Source organism: Typopeltis vanoorti, chromosome 9 (genome assembly GCF_054136105.1).
Source record: "Typopeltis vanoorti isolate ZY-2024b chromosome 9, IOZ_Tvanoo_1.0, whole genome shotgun sequence".
NCBI lineage: Eukaryota > Metazoa > Arthropoda > Arachnida > Uropygi > Thelyphonidae > Typopeltis > Typopeltis vanoorti.
This window is the reverse complement of record NC_143557.1, coordinates 87,805,651-87,818,615: the sequence shown is the minus strand read 5'-3', so window position 1 is coordinate 87,818,615 and position 12,965 is coordinate 87,805,651. Positions and strand designations below refer to the sequence as shown.

Sequence of the window (12,965 nt, the reverse complement as noted above, 5' to 3'; positions counted from 1 at the left end):
CAGACAGTATTTCTGTCTGTAATGGTTAAAGTTAAAATACAGGAATAGATGGCTGGGAATATTATGCTTGATAATGGGCAGCACAGTTTTGTATTTTTGGTGCAAAGGCATTGGATAAAATACCACTTGGAAAACTATTATGTAAGTTGGAACAAATGGGAATGCTTATGAGGCTGGTGGCATGGCTAAGAGGGTGGCTGGCTGACAGACATGAGAGGTGAGTGGTGGGATGTAATCAAGGCAAATGAAAATAACTAGTGAGTTCCCCAGGCTCTGTGCTGAGGCTACTATTTAATTTGTATATTAATACTATAGCAAAAGTAAGAGTATATTCAGTTTGCTAATGATCCAAAACTGGAGAGGGGGGAGGGGGCAATAATTGATATAGGTGATATAGCTATCTCATTTTTCTCAGTGTGGTTTGCCTCCCACTTTTATTTTCCCCTGGAATGAGAGATTATAGTTCACTATAACATATTTGACATTCTCTTGAAAGGTGTTACCTGCACTGTAATGGAGAAGTGTGGGGGGGGAGATACTAGATCCCTTGTTCTGATTTGTGTTCTCCACTTCTCTCATGTGGTGGTGTAAAATCAAGTCAAATGAGAGTAATAAGTGGAGTACCACAGGGCTCTGTACTAAGGTCGCTATGCTTTAATTTGTATATTAATGCAACAGTAAAATATTTAAGGAGGATATTCAGTTGTTTGCTGATGATCCAAAATGGGGTGGGGAGGCAATAATTGGTATTGGTGATGTAGCTGTCCTACAGCATGATTTAAATAAATTGGCAGTGTGGGCAAATTACAGTGTTTGTCAATTGAATGCTGCGAAATGTAAGATAGTGCACTTTAGGGTGAAAAGAATATATACTTTGTATCATATTGAGGATACTGGATTGCAGGGCTAGGAATCTTGGGGTGGATATATATTTGAAATTCAGAGGACATATTACAAAGGTTGGCAAAATAGCTCAAAAAAAACTTATGAAAATGCTGCCCACACAAAAAGGAATCCATTCTCCTATTCACACTTTGGATATAAGACTGAGTTCTCCTCAACAGATCTAATTGTTAAGGGAGAATCCAGTTCTTCTTGCATACCGCCATATTCAGACTCCCTCTAGGCACAGTCTGGCAGTGAAAATATGGTTCTTCACTAGCTGGTCAGGAAGCCTCCTGATTTGGTCTGCCTGCCAAACAGTTTTATTGTACTATTGAATGAGAGGTTATGGTTCACTATAACATATTTGGCATTCCCTTGAAAGGTGTTGCCAGCACTGAAGTGGGGAAGACAAATCAGAGTCCTTGTTCTAATTTATCTCCTCCACTTCTCTTATTAACATATATTTATACTTACACCAGATATGGTAACACACACCACTTCAAGCATCCAATAAGCATAGTGGTATTTCACTGGGAAGTGGAAGTCATCTACTGCCAAGTTTGCATAAGTTGACACTCACTGTATTCACTTGATAAGTGTCAATTTCTTCTGAATACTTGGCAGATGTGTGATCTGCCAAGTATTCAGAGGAATGTTTTTCAATTTACAGATAATACACACGCCTCATAGTCTTATTTAATTTGGCTGTAATTAAAGCCATATAGACAATCTTTTGTGTGGTTATGGGACAAAAAAAAATACTGGATGGACAAGCCCTGGTGAAGGTTGTATCCTAGACATCATACAATGTTTACTATGGCTTTGTCTAAGCCCAGCTGAGGTATAGAGCCTCTGTTACTATTCTAGGATTAAATATTTACTTACATAGGCAAAGTGGATATTAGATCCAACATTATTTCAAAGTTGAATGTTTGTAGAAACTATGAAAGTTTCATAAAATTGACCAGAGAGCTTACAGGAATACAATATCCTCAGCATCAGAGTTGCCTTAGCTTGTACCACTTAAAAGACATGAGTGCTTCTCAAGCGTCCATGTATTCACCTTTTATTAGTGCATTTTTTAAGATTTCATTGGCCTATGGTTTTACATTGATGAAATGAAGCCTTATGGCTTTTTTTTTTTAGTAATTACTTTAATGCACTGACTGAGAGTTCACACATTTCTCTGACATTTGATTTCCTTAGTACTGAATGAGAGATTTTGCTCTCTGAAGAGAACCAACCAGTTTGAAAGAGCTGTCAGGTCAATGAAACCTTTAAAAAAATGTATACTAATAAAAGGCAAATATATGGATGCTTGGGCAACATTCATGTCTTTTAAGTGGTGCAAGCTAAGGCAATTCCGATGCTGAGTATTGCATTCTCGTAAGCTCTCTGGTCAAGTCCTTTATGAAACTTTCATAGTTTCATAAAGGATTTTTTACAACACTCAAAAAGAATTAAAATAGAACTTAATAGTTCCTATATTTCGTCCTAGTCACTAGGACATCTTACGGGGATTACAAAAACAATTAATGTAACATGCACACACAAATCTTACAATACTAAGCCCAACCACGTGGGTGACACTAAAGTCCTATCTAGGTGGAGCGCACTCTAAGGGCGGTAGTAGGTGGCCTGGAATATAAGGTGGGATCTCTGGTGATGAGTGTTTCCCAAATCTTCGGAAGCTTAATGCAACTGTATTTATTAAGATTTGGTTGGTTTCTGAGAGCTGCTGCTGCTTCTAAGAAAAGTCTCTCTTTCTTGAATTTGCTGTGGTGGAGCATGGTGGTTTTCTTCCATGATACTCTGTGGGTGGTGTCCAAAACACGGTCAGCCAAGCCTGAATGGCCATAGTTGTGTTTACAGATGTAAGACTTGTGTTCCTCCAGGCAGATGGATGCTGATCTGCCTGTCTGTCCAAAGTACGCCAGCTTACAGGAACAGGGTATTTTGTAAACTCCAGGCAGCGAGAGAGAGGAGGGAGCTGATCTTTCGTAGAACGGAAGAGGGTAGCAAGTTTGCGGTAGGGCTTATATGTTATGTGTAGGTTGTACTTTTTTAGTATCTTGGCTATTTTTTCAGATGTGCCACAGATGTAGGGTATGGTGATGGCATTTTTAAAATCTTGTTGACGAGAAGGACGGGGAATGGGGGAGGAACTGATTATTTTTTTGATACTGTGTTCGCTGTAGCCATTGGAGAGGAAAGTGTTGTGTATGTGGTTAAGCTCAGTAGTAAGGGTGGTTCCACTGGAACAAAGATTGTGGGCTCTCTTAGTAAGAGTTTTGATGATGCCATATTGTTGTGAGGGGTGGTGGTGGGAGAGTTTGTGAATGTATCTGCCTGTGTGTGTGGGTTTTCTGTATACAGTGAAGGCAAGTGTATCATTAGGCAGGCGTGTGACTAAGGTGTCTAGGAAGGGTAAACAGTTGTTCTTTTCCATAGTAAACTGGATTCTTGAATGTAGGCTATTAAGATGACTGAGGAAGGAGTCTAACGTGTCTGGGCCATGAGGCCAAATAGAGAACACATCATCTACATATCTTAGCCAGAGACGTTTTGACTCCTTTCTTGCAGAAATGAAACTTGAATACCCCTGATACATCACCCTTACCAAACCATCACCGATGTTGGGTAATGACCTCTCTGAATCCTGAATGCAATAGCATGTGCTGTGCAGCCATCTAGGGCATATACCCAATCATTTTGGCAGTTAAATGACTTTTCAATGGTGAAAATCTTCTCATCTGTGAAGAGGATATTTCTGTGTCTGTTGTTCATGTATTACCGGAGAAGTGCCTTTGATTTATCACCCACTGCTGCATAGGTTGTGGTTACATAGGAAGTGTCTGGTAGAACAATGATAGGCTCTCACTTCCAGGCCATCAGTTAGTGACGGGGAATGGAGGAGGAACTGATTATTTTTTTGATACTGTGTTCACTGTAGCCATTGGAGAGGAAAGTGTTGTGTATGTGGTTAAGCTCAGTAGTAAGGGTGGTTCCACTGGAACAAAGATTGTGGGCTCTCTTAGTAAGAGTTTTGATGATGCCATAATGGCTCGTTTTTCGAAATCTTCCATATAGAAATTGGCAGGGGGGGTGAGAGGGGGGAACCCATGGCGGTTCCCTCTATATGCTTGTAGATTTTGTTCTTCCAAGAGAAATACCCAGAGTTAATGGCAAAGGAAATGAGATCTAAGATGTAAGAGAGATAAGGTGTCAGTTAAGGGAATATTGGTAAACAAAGAGATATCAAAGCTTACCAATATGTCTGCATTATTCAAGGCTAAATTTTCTGTGAGGGCTTTAAAGTGGGTCGATTTTTTTATATAGGAAGTGGACCTTCCGGTTAGGGGGGTCAGAGAGTTGGCCAGTGGTTTGGACAGTCTGTAGCAAGGTGCATTGGTGGCATCTACTATAGGTCTGAGTGGGGAATTGGGTTTGTGGATTTTTGGTAAACCGTATATTCGGGGGTGGGGGTGGGGGAATGGAAAGGTTTAAGTTTTTTCGTGACGTCAGGGGGCCAGGAGGTTACTTTTTTAAGTAAGATTTTTAATTGCTTAACTTTTGTTTTTGTAGGGTCATGTTCTAGCGGGATGTAGGTAGTGCAATCGCGGAGGATAATGTTCATTTTACGATTGTATTCACTGGTATTAAGAACGACTGTGGCATTACCCTTATCCGCTCTGGTGATGACGATACTTTTTTCTTTGCGTAGTTTCAGGAGAGCCATGCATTGGGCATACGATAAGTTGCTTTTTGGAGGCGAAGAATGAGCGAGGATGTTGGCTACATCAAGTCTGATGTTGTTGGCTATCTCCGACGGTAAGCGACCAATCCCCCGTTCGATGTTAACCATAACATCGAGCACCGGTACTTCCTTCGGAGCGACGGCAAAATTACGGCCTAGGCAAAGGGCGCTGACGACATCGTCGTTCAGCCTTTTGGAAGAGAGGTTTACTACTGTCTGGAGCGGTTGAATTTGTGGTTGTGGTTTATCATTAACCAGGTTGCTATATTTCTTGACGTTTATTTTTTATTTTTTGAAATTCTCTCTGTGCGGAGGTTTCCGAAATGCTAGAGAGAATCGACCAAAGTTCAGGGTTAAGAACGGTGGAGAGCTCTGAATGTAAGGAGCCAATGGCGACGTTCGTCACTGAGACGGTGGCACGAGTAGAGGCGATTTGCTGGCGTAGTAATGCCAGGCTGGCATGGTTATATATACGGAGTGCTTTTTTGGAATGGAAATTGATCTTCATTTTAACGCAGTTCGGTATCCCGACATCTTTTTAGAAAGGCCAGCCTATTTAGTTGCCTAGATAGTCATAGTTTTGACTTACCGTATTGCTTGGATTTGCGTGCTAAATCTTCTCCATGAATGATTAGAATTTGTGTGTAGAGGCTTAAGTGCTGTGAGGACATCATGTTGGAGGCTCTACATCCAAGAATCCAGTTTACTATGGAAAAGATCAACTGTTTACCCTTCCTAGACACCTTAGTCACACGCCTGCCTAATGATACACTTGCCTTCACTGTATGCAGAAAACCCACACACACACACAGGCAGATACATTCATAAACTCTCCCACTACCACCTCTCACAACAATATGGCATCATCAAAACTCTTACTAAGAGAGCCCACAATCTTTGTTTCAGTGGAACCACCCTTACTACTGAGCTTAACCACATACACAACACTTTCCTCTCCAATGGCTACAGCGAACACAGTATCAAAAAAAATCAGTTCATTCCCTGTCAGTAAAACTCGGACTCGTGATGAATGGTAAGGCTGGTGAAAGTCTTGATCATTACGCAGAATGAATGCTCGCTGAAGTTAACTCATAGCTCTTTTTTGCAATGCCGATGACCTATTATACTGTAGTATATGATCTAACTAGAAAATTATATTTGCTTTCAAACACTAATGTTGTACTTGTTCTGTCACTTCGGGCATATTTTTAAAAAAAAAATGGATACCACTCTTTGGAAACTTTGCTAAAAGAAGTCCTAAGCGTCGTCTGCTTCGGTTGTTACGACTGCTGTGCCTCCTCGCCACCAGTACACAGTTTAAAGAGAATTCGCAAGTCTTCGTGACAAAAATCCTTACAACTCCCTTTGGGGGAAGCACATCCGTCACAGGAGTGTCGATGTTGCATCTAAAAGAAAACTCAGGCGAGTAATTGACTCTAAAATACAAGAAATGAGGTGAGAGCTTTATGGTGTGATGCAGCTCCCACAAACAAACAAAACAAAAAAAACTATATAATCATCATTAACTAAACATCAAGAAAATATATAATCATTATTAAGAAACAAGCCAATAACATTAATTAATTATATCAGTTTTTAATCTGGAAAGGGCATCGGCGTTACCATGACGACTACCCTTTCTATATGTAACGGTCATATTATAACGTTGTAGGGCTAAAGCCCATCTTGACAACTTGGCACCATGAGGGGCACTTTTAGTTAGATAGGTCAGAGGGTTATGATCTGAAATTACCTGTATTTCAGCACCAAATACCCATGTGTCAAACTTTTTCAACGCCTCCACGACGAAAAAAGGTTCCCTTTCAATGGTTGACCATTTCATTTGACAGGAATTTAGTTTCTTACTGAAGAAAGCAATGGGCAATTCTTTTCCTTGTTCGTTGTTTTGAGCTAAGCATGCGCCAATTGCTGTTGCTGATGCATCCGTATACAACTGGAACGGCTTGTCGAGATCTGGAGTATGCAAAGAAGGCATTTTTATAAGCTCTTCTTTGAGTTTTGCAAAAGCTTCATCAGCATCAGTAGTCCAAGGAATATTGTTTGGGACACTTTTCTTAGTCAGATTTGTCAGTGGTAATACAATTTGGTAGAATCGTGGTATGTAGTCACGGTAGTAGCTAGCCAGCCCAAGTAGACTTCTTACTTCCTTCTTTGTCACTGGTGTCGCTAAACCTTTTATGACCTCGACCTTCTCTGGGTCCGGGGAATGTTGACCGGATCCAATCAAATGACCTGGGAACTTCACTTGATTTTTCCTGAATTCGCATTTTTCTAAGTTTACTGTTAAACCCACCTCTCTTAATGTTTTGAAGATTTCATCTATATGAGTGAGATGTTCAGACCATGTTTTAGAAAATATAGCCAAATCGTCAATATAAGATCGGCAGTATGCCTTATGAGGAGCTAGTGCTTTATCCAATGATTTCTGGAATGTACTTCCAGCGTTCTTCATTCCAAACGGTAAGACGTTCCATTCATAGTGACCAGAATGTGTCACGAATGCAGTGAAGGGCTTTGCTTCGTTTTCCATAGGGATTTGCCAGTATCCCTTGGTGAGGTCAACTACAGTGATAAATCTTGCTTGTCCTACCTCAAATAATTAATCTCTAGCTATTTTCATTGGATAAGCATCTGGAATAGTAAAACTATTTAGCAATCTAAAGTCAATGCATAGTCTGACACTTCCATTTTTCTTAGCCACACAAACCACGGGATGAGCCCATTCACTGACACTTGGCTCAATGAGACCCATATCTAACAGTTCTTTGACTTGTCGATATACTTCCTTTTGTAGAGTGATTGGCACCCTATAGGGTTTGAGTCTCTTAGGGGAACAGTTCTCTGTAACTTTGATGGAGTGTCCGTCAACTTTAGCATGACCAGGTTTGGAACTAAAAACATCTGCATATTTCCGGAGGATGTCAAAAAGTTCTTGTTTTTGTTCTCCCATCAAGAGAGCTTTCATATCCTCAAGGTGTTTCCTAATATCTTCGACTGATTTATTCATCTTGTCAGCGGGTGCATAGTGGAGTGTTCCGAAATCTTCATCTAGCTCGAAAACTAGACCGACATGATCAATTCTTTGAATATATGGTTGAAGCTTATTTATGTGGAGCTCCCTGATACTTCCATCCTTCATCTCAACCTTCGCAGAATGTGGTCTAGTAAGTTGGACGACTGTAGCAGGTCCTGTCCAAGTATTTAGAAGCTTATGAGAGGATGAGGGTAACAATACTAAAACCTTTTCACCAACAATGAAGGATTTTTCTTTGGAACGAAGATTATATCTGGAGGAGTATTGTTCTTGAGACCCTTTGGCGTTCTCGGATGCAATTTCATGAGCTTTTCTTAGCTTTTCAAGAAACTCTTGTAAATAATTTTCAATCGAGCGAGAGGCAGTGGTTGGGATGCCTCGTCCACCAGTCCAAATTTCCTTTAACAAAGATAAGGGGCCTGGAGGTAATCTTCCATATACCATCTGGAAAGGTGATAACCCAGTAGTGCTATGTGGTACTTCTCGGTATGTGAATAGAAGATAGGGAAGATGTAAATCCCAGTTTCTTCCATGCTCCTGTATATTCTTATTCATCATCTCTTTTAAAGTTCTGTTCCAACGTTCGACAGCGCCCATACTCTCAGGATGTCCTGGAGTGGAAAAACGTGGAGCTATGCCTAGCAGATCTTCAAAAGCTTGAGTGAGTTTAGATGTGAAATTCGTACCTTGGTCAGTACAGACCATTTTAGGAAATCCCGTCTGAGTAAAAATCCTCATCAGAACATTACATGTACTTTTAGCACTTATTTCCTTGACAGGTATGGCTTCGGCCAATCTAGTGCATAAATCAACAGCACATATTATGACACAATCCGACACACTCCATACCTCAAACGGAGTTTCTGGTCTAACGATAGGTCGTATGGGGATTCTATCTCTATATGTAGCAGTCCTCATTTGACATTCCTTGCAGCTTTCGCAATATTTTTTCACATCTTGTTTAATGGTAGGCCAAAAGAATGAGTACTTGATTCGCTGACGGGTTTTCTTTTCGCCGAGATGGCCAGCAAGAGGGATTTCATGTGCCATCTTTAAGACATTTTCTCGTTTCACACACGGTAGCACTACTTGTCTAATATTCTCGCCACAAATATGTTCGTTATGAAGCAGAACCCCATTGTCAAATGCATAGGCATTTTTCTGCCTTTTTGCCCATTCAAAACACCTTCGGAGCGTCTCATCATCCTCTTGAAGTTTGCCAAATTCGAATTTTGTTTTTTCTGGTATATACTCATTTTCTGCACCTGGTGGAGACTCTATCATACTGACTGCCAATGCTGTACTACTGGTTATTTTCGAAGGCATTTCTTTGTCTTCATCATCTTCTGACCATTTATCACTTAAATCTTTTGATTTCAGAACTGGTGTCTCCCAATGATGACTACTCTCATGTAGCTCGACGCTTTCGACCAGTATTTCATAGGCAGAGGAGCTCAGTAGCAGATCGGTAACCAGTCTTCTTGAGACGGCACATGTGACTGGAACATTACCATGTAAATTATCATCAATTTTCATTTCAAAAATTCTCAAGGGTGTTATTTCATTTTCTCCGAAAGCAGAAGATATTTCTATCTTACTTTCTCCATCATGGGGCATATCTGCCACTAAATCTTTGCGCACTACCGATATTTGCGCTCCTGTATCTATTATTCCATTTAAAACCATACTTCTGCATTTGATTTTGACGACCTGCAAATCATCTACGTTTCAACCAATGTCCATGATTTGGATACTGGAATGGAAATTTTGGCAGTCAGCACACCTGATTTATTGTCATCCCCAGTGGTAGACGTTTGAACTAGATTACTGTGTTCTGTAGCAGGAGTACCTTTTGGCTGACTATTTTTCATACAAAACTTTTCGATATGACCTTTCTTTCTACAAGTAAAACAAGTTGGTTTGTAGTGAGGCTTGTATGAATCATCAATTCGCCGTGGCTCGTACCATCTCGGTGGACTTTGAGAGGGAGATAATAACTTATTCTTGAATGTTCGCCCAGCAGGTGGAGTATAAGGTCTAAACTTTTCAGTAACCTTGTCCTTCGGAATAGCTCCAATGGGCTTCCTTGATGTACTACGAACACTGTCGTATTCGTCCAATCTGTCAGCTTACTTGGTTGGAGAAACGAATTTTGCCCAGTCGTCTAAGAGATGTTCTCTCAATTCATGTGGTACTTTCTTCTTCAGTTGATCCATAATAATTAGATCTTTTAACCCTTCAAAATCCTTGATATCAAGGCCACCAATCCACTCTTCGAAATAATTAGTTATTTCATAACAGAAATCCCTCCAAGATTTTTCAGCAACCTTTTGGTGCATCACAAACTTTCTTCTGAAACTTTCAGCATTCAGTCTAAATCTCTTTAGTAGAATTGTTTTAATATATTCATAATCTTCGCAATTTTCTTCCAACTCTCTACCAATTAATTGGACAATCTCAAATGGTAACAAAGTCAAGAGACATGATATCCGGTCTTTAACATCTATTTTGGTTCTCTTAGCTTGTCTTTCAAACAGGGATAGGTATATCACAATGTCATCCTCTTGTAATCTAAACCTAGGCATTAGCTTAATTAGTTCAAGACAATATGGTTTATTGTCACTGGATACTGCAGTTGAGGTTGGTTGAACACGTGCTTCAATTTCCAGTTTCTTCAACTCGAACTCCATTTGTTCTCTTTTCTGTTGGGCTCCCAATTCATCTTTCCGGCATCGGGCTTCTAGTTCTTCCTTCCGCCATTGAGCTTCTAATTCTTCTTTCTTCATTAGTTCTTCCTCGAGTGTGGTACTAATAATAGTCTCCAACATCCCTTTAACAAATTCTTCTTCATAAAATTTACTTCCTGAAATAATCATTTTAAGATCTATCACTTTCATTTCAACAGTTGGCTTCTCTTCAGGCAATTTACGTAAATCTTCCTTTCTACCTTTGGTTAAATAAGCCATGGTGCTTAACAATAACTCTCTTTACTGATAAAAAAAAATCACCCTTAAAAAGGAATCATTTGCATTTTTTTTTTTTTAAATGCCCAGAAAGAGATGTATATATTTGACGATTATGGGACTCATAACTAAATTCAACATATCATTTGTAAACATAGATAAATCTTACAATATTATCAGATAAAAAAAAAAAACTTCAACTACACAATTTACTACACTTTCATATACACAAATATATATATATATATATATATATATATATATATATATGTGTGTGTGTGTGTGTGTGTGTGTGTGTGTGTGTGGATATATAAAAACAAAACTAAAACAAAAAAGAAATAGTTTAGATTTTACACCGCTACCATATAATAACTTAAATCTTGAAACAGAACTATCAAAACAGTATGCAAAAATGAACTATGATAACACTGTCGTGTTCTTTCTCTGGTGAGAAATCACAAGTACTGACTGTTCCAAGATGGAACAAACATGCAAAACAGGACAAATCGGTAAATGCAGAACAGAACAAAATAAATTTAAAATGAAAAAAAAAAAAAAAATCGGTTCCTACCCCATTCCCCGTCCTTCTCGTCAACAAGATTTTAAAAATGCCATCACCATACCCTACATCTGTGGCACATCTGAAAAAATAGCCAAGATACTAAAAAAGTACAACCTACACATAGCATATAAGCCCTACCGCAAACTTGCTACCCTCTTCCGTTCTACGAAAGATCAGCTCCCTCCTCTCTCTCGCTGCCTGGAGTTTACAAAATACCCTGTTCCTGTAAGCTGGCGTACTTTGGACAGACAGGCAGATCAGCATCCATCTGCCTGGAGGAACACAAGTCTTACATCTGTAAACACAACTATGGCCATTCAGGCTTGGCTGACCGTGTTTTGGACACCACCCACAGAGTATCATGGAAGAAAACCACCATGCTCCACCACAGCAAATTCAAGAAAGAGAGACTTTTCTTAGAAGCAGCAGCAGCTCTCAAAACCAACCAAATCTTAATAAATACAGTTGCATTAAGCTTCCGAAGATTTGGGGAACACTCATCACCAGAGATCCCACCTTATATTCCAGGCTACCTACTACCGCCCTTAGAGGGCGCTCTACCTAGATAGGACTTTAGTGTCACCCACGTGGTTGGGCTTAGTATTGTAAGATTTGTGTGTGCATGTTACATTAATTGTTTTTGTAATCCCCGTAGATGTCCTAGTGACTAGGACGAAATATAGGAAGTATTAAATTCTATTTTAATTCTTTTTGAGTGTTGTAAAAAATCCATTAAGCCTCCAACATGATGTCCTCACTGCACTTAAGCATCTTCACATGAATAGTTTCATAAAATTGAAACTATGAAACATTGTGTTATACAACAAATTGCCTTGGCTTTGAAATAATGTTGGATCTAATATCAGCTTTGCCTGTGTAATTTTACATCACCAAAATGAAGCTGTAATGATCTTTTTTTTTTTTTTTACTAATTAAATATTTATTTTTAAAAAAACTTTCTTAGTATTGCATTAGAAAATATAGTTCATGTACCAAGGCAATTTGTTAGATAACACAATGTTGAGAAATTGGTAAAACCCTAGATGGTTGTTTCAGTAATAAGTCTGTACTTTTAATTCACAATCTTTGGCAAAGCAGTTTTATCCTCTTACATTTCATTATTTTTTAAAATATTTTTATGAAAAATATCTGAATCCTCTTGTTTTAAAGCTGATTTTACAAAGTTCAAGTTGTCTGTTGTTAGAATTCAAATTACATTTCTTAAAATTACTATATAAATCTTAATTTTTTTTTTTTTCCAGGAATCACCATATGATATGGAGTTCATTTAGATTGAGAAGAAGTTTTGAATTTAAAAAGTATAAATACAAATGAATAGCTTTAAAGTTGTAGATATTCAGATGTACTCAAATAAAATTATTTAAACTGTATTACCAGAGGACTTTAGTGTCACCTGCTGTACATTGAAGGTATTTTTAATTTCTCACGTAAAATGATGAAAAAAAATAGGTTTGAACTATTAAAGCTTTGACATTATTGGAACTTAAAGGCACCATAATATCCCATTTTAGCTCATATAGTTTTATAGTTTGCTGTGCATCTTTGTTCTTGTTGTGTGTCACTCCCCCCCCCCCCCAACCTATTGCACTTTTCAGTACTGTGATGGAGTAGAGATGAAAATCTTGGAATATTCTAAGCCTCCAATAAATGATATGGTGGTTTGGCACCAAGCTATGAATACCATATACCACCTAAAGTCATTCACAAACATCCATGCCACAC

General features: G+C 38.9%; 1 long non-coding RNA gene across 1 annotated transcript in view; it reads left to right on the top strand.

The window, feature by feature from the left end:
* The window catches only part of LOC150103229 (uncharacterized), a 33,187-nt gene extending 20,574 nt beyond the window's left edge, over positions 1–12,613 (top strand). The window contains exon 2 of the long non-coding RNA XR_016548858.1: positions 12,485–12,613. This is a non-coding gene — a long non-coding RNA (uncharacterized LOC150103229). The remainder of the gene's footprint in view (positions 1–12,484) is intronic.
* Positions 12,614–12,965: the final 352 nt, after the last annotated feature.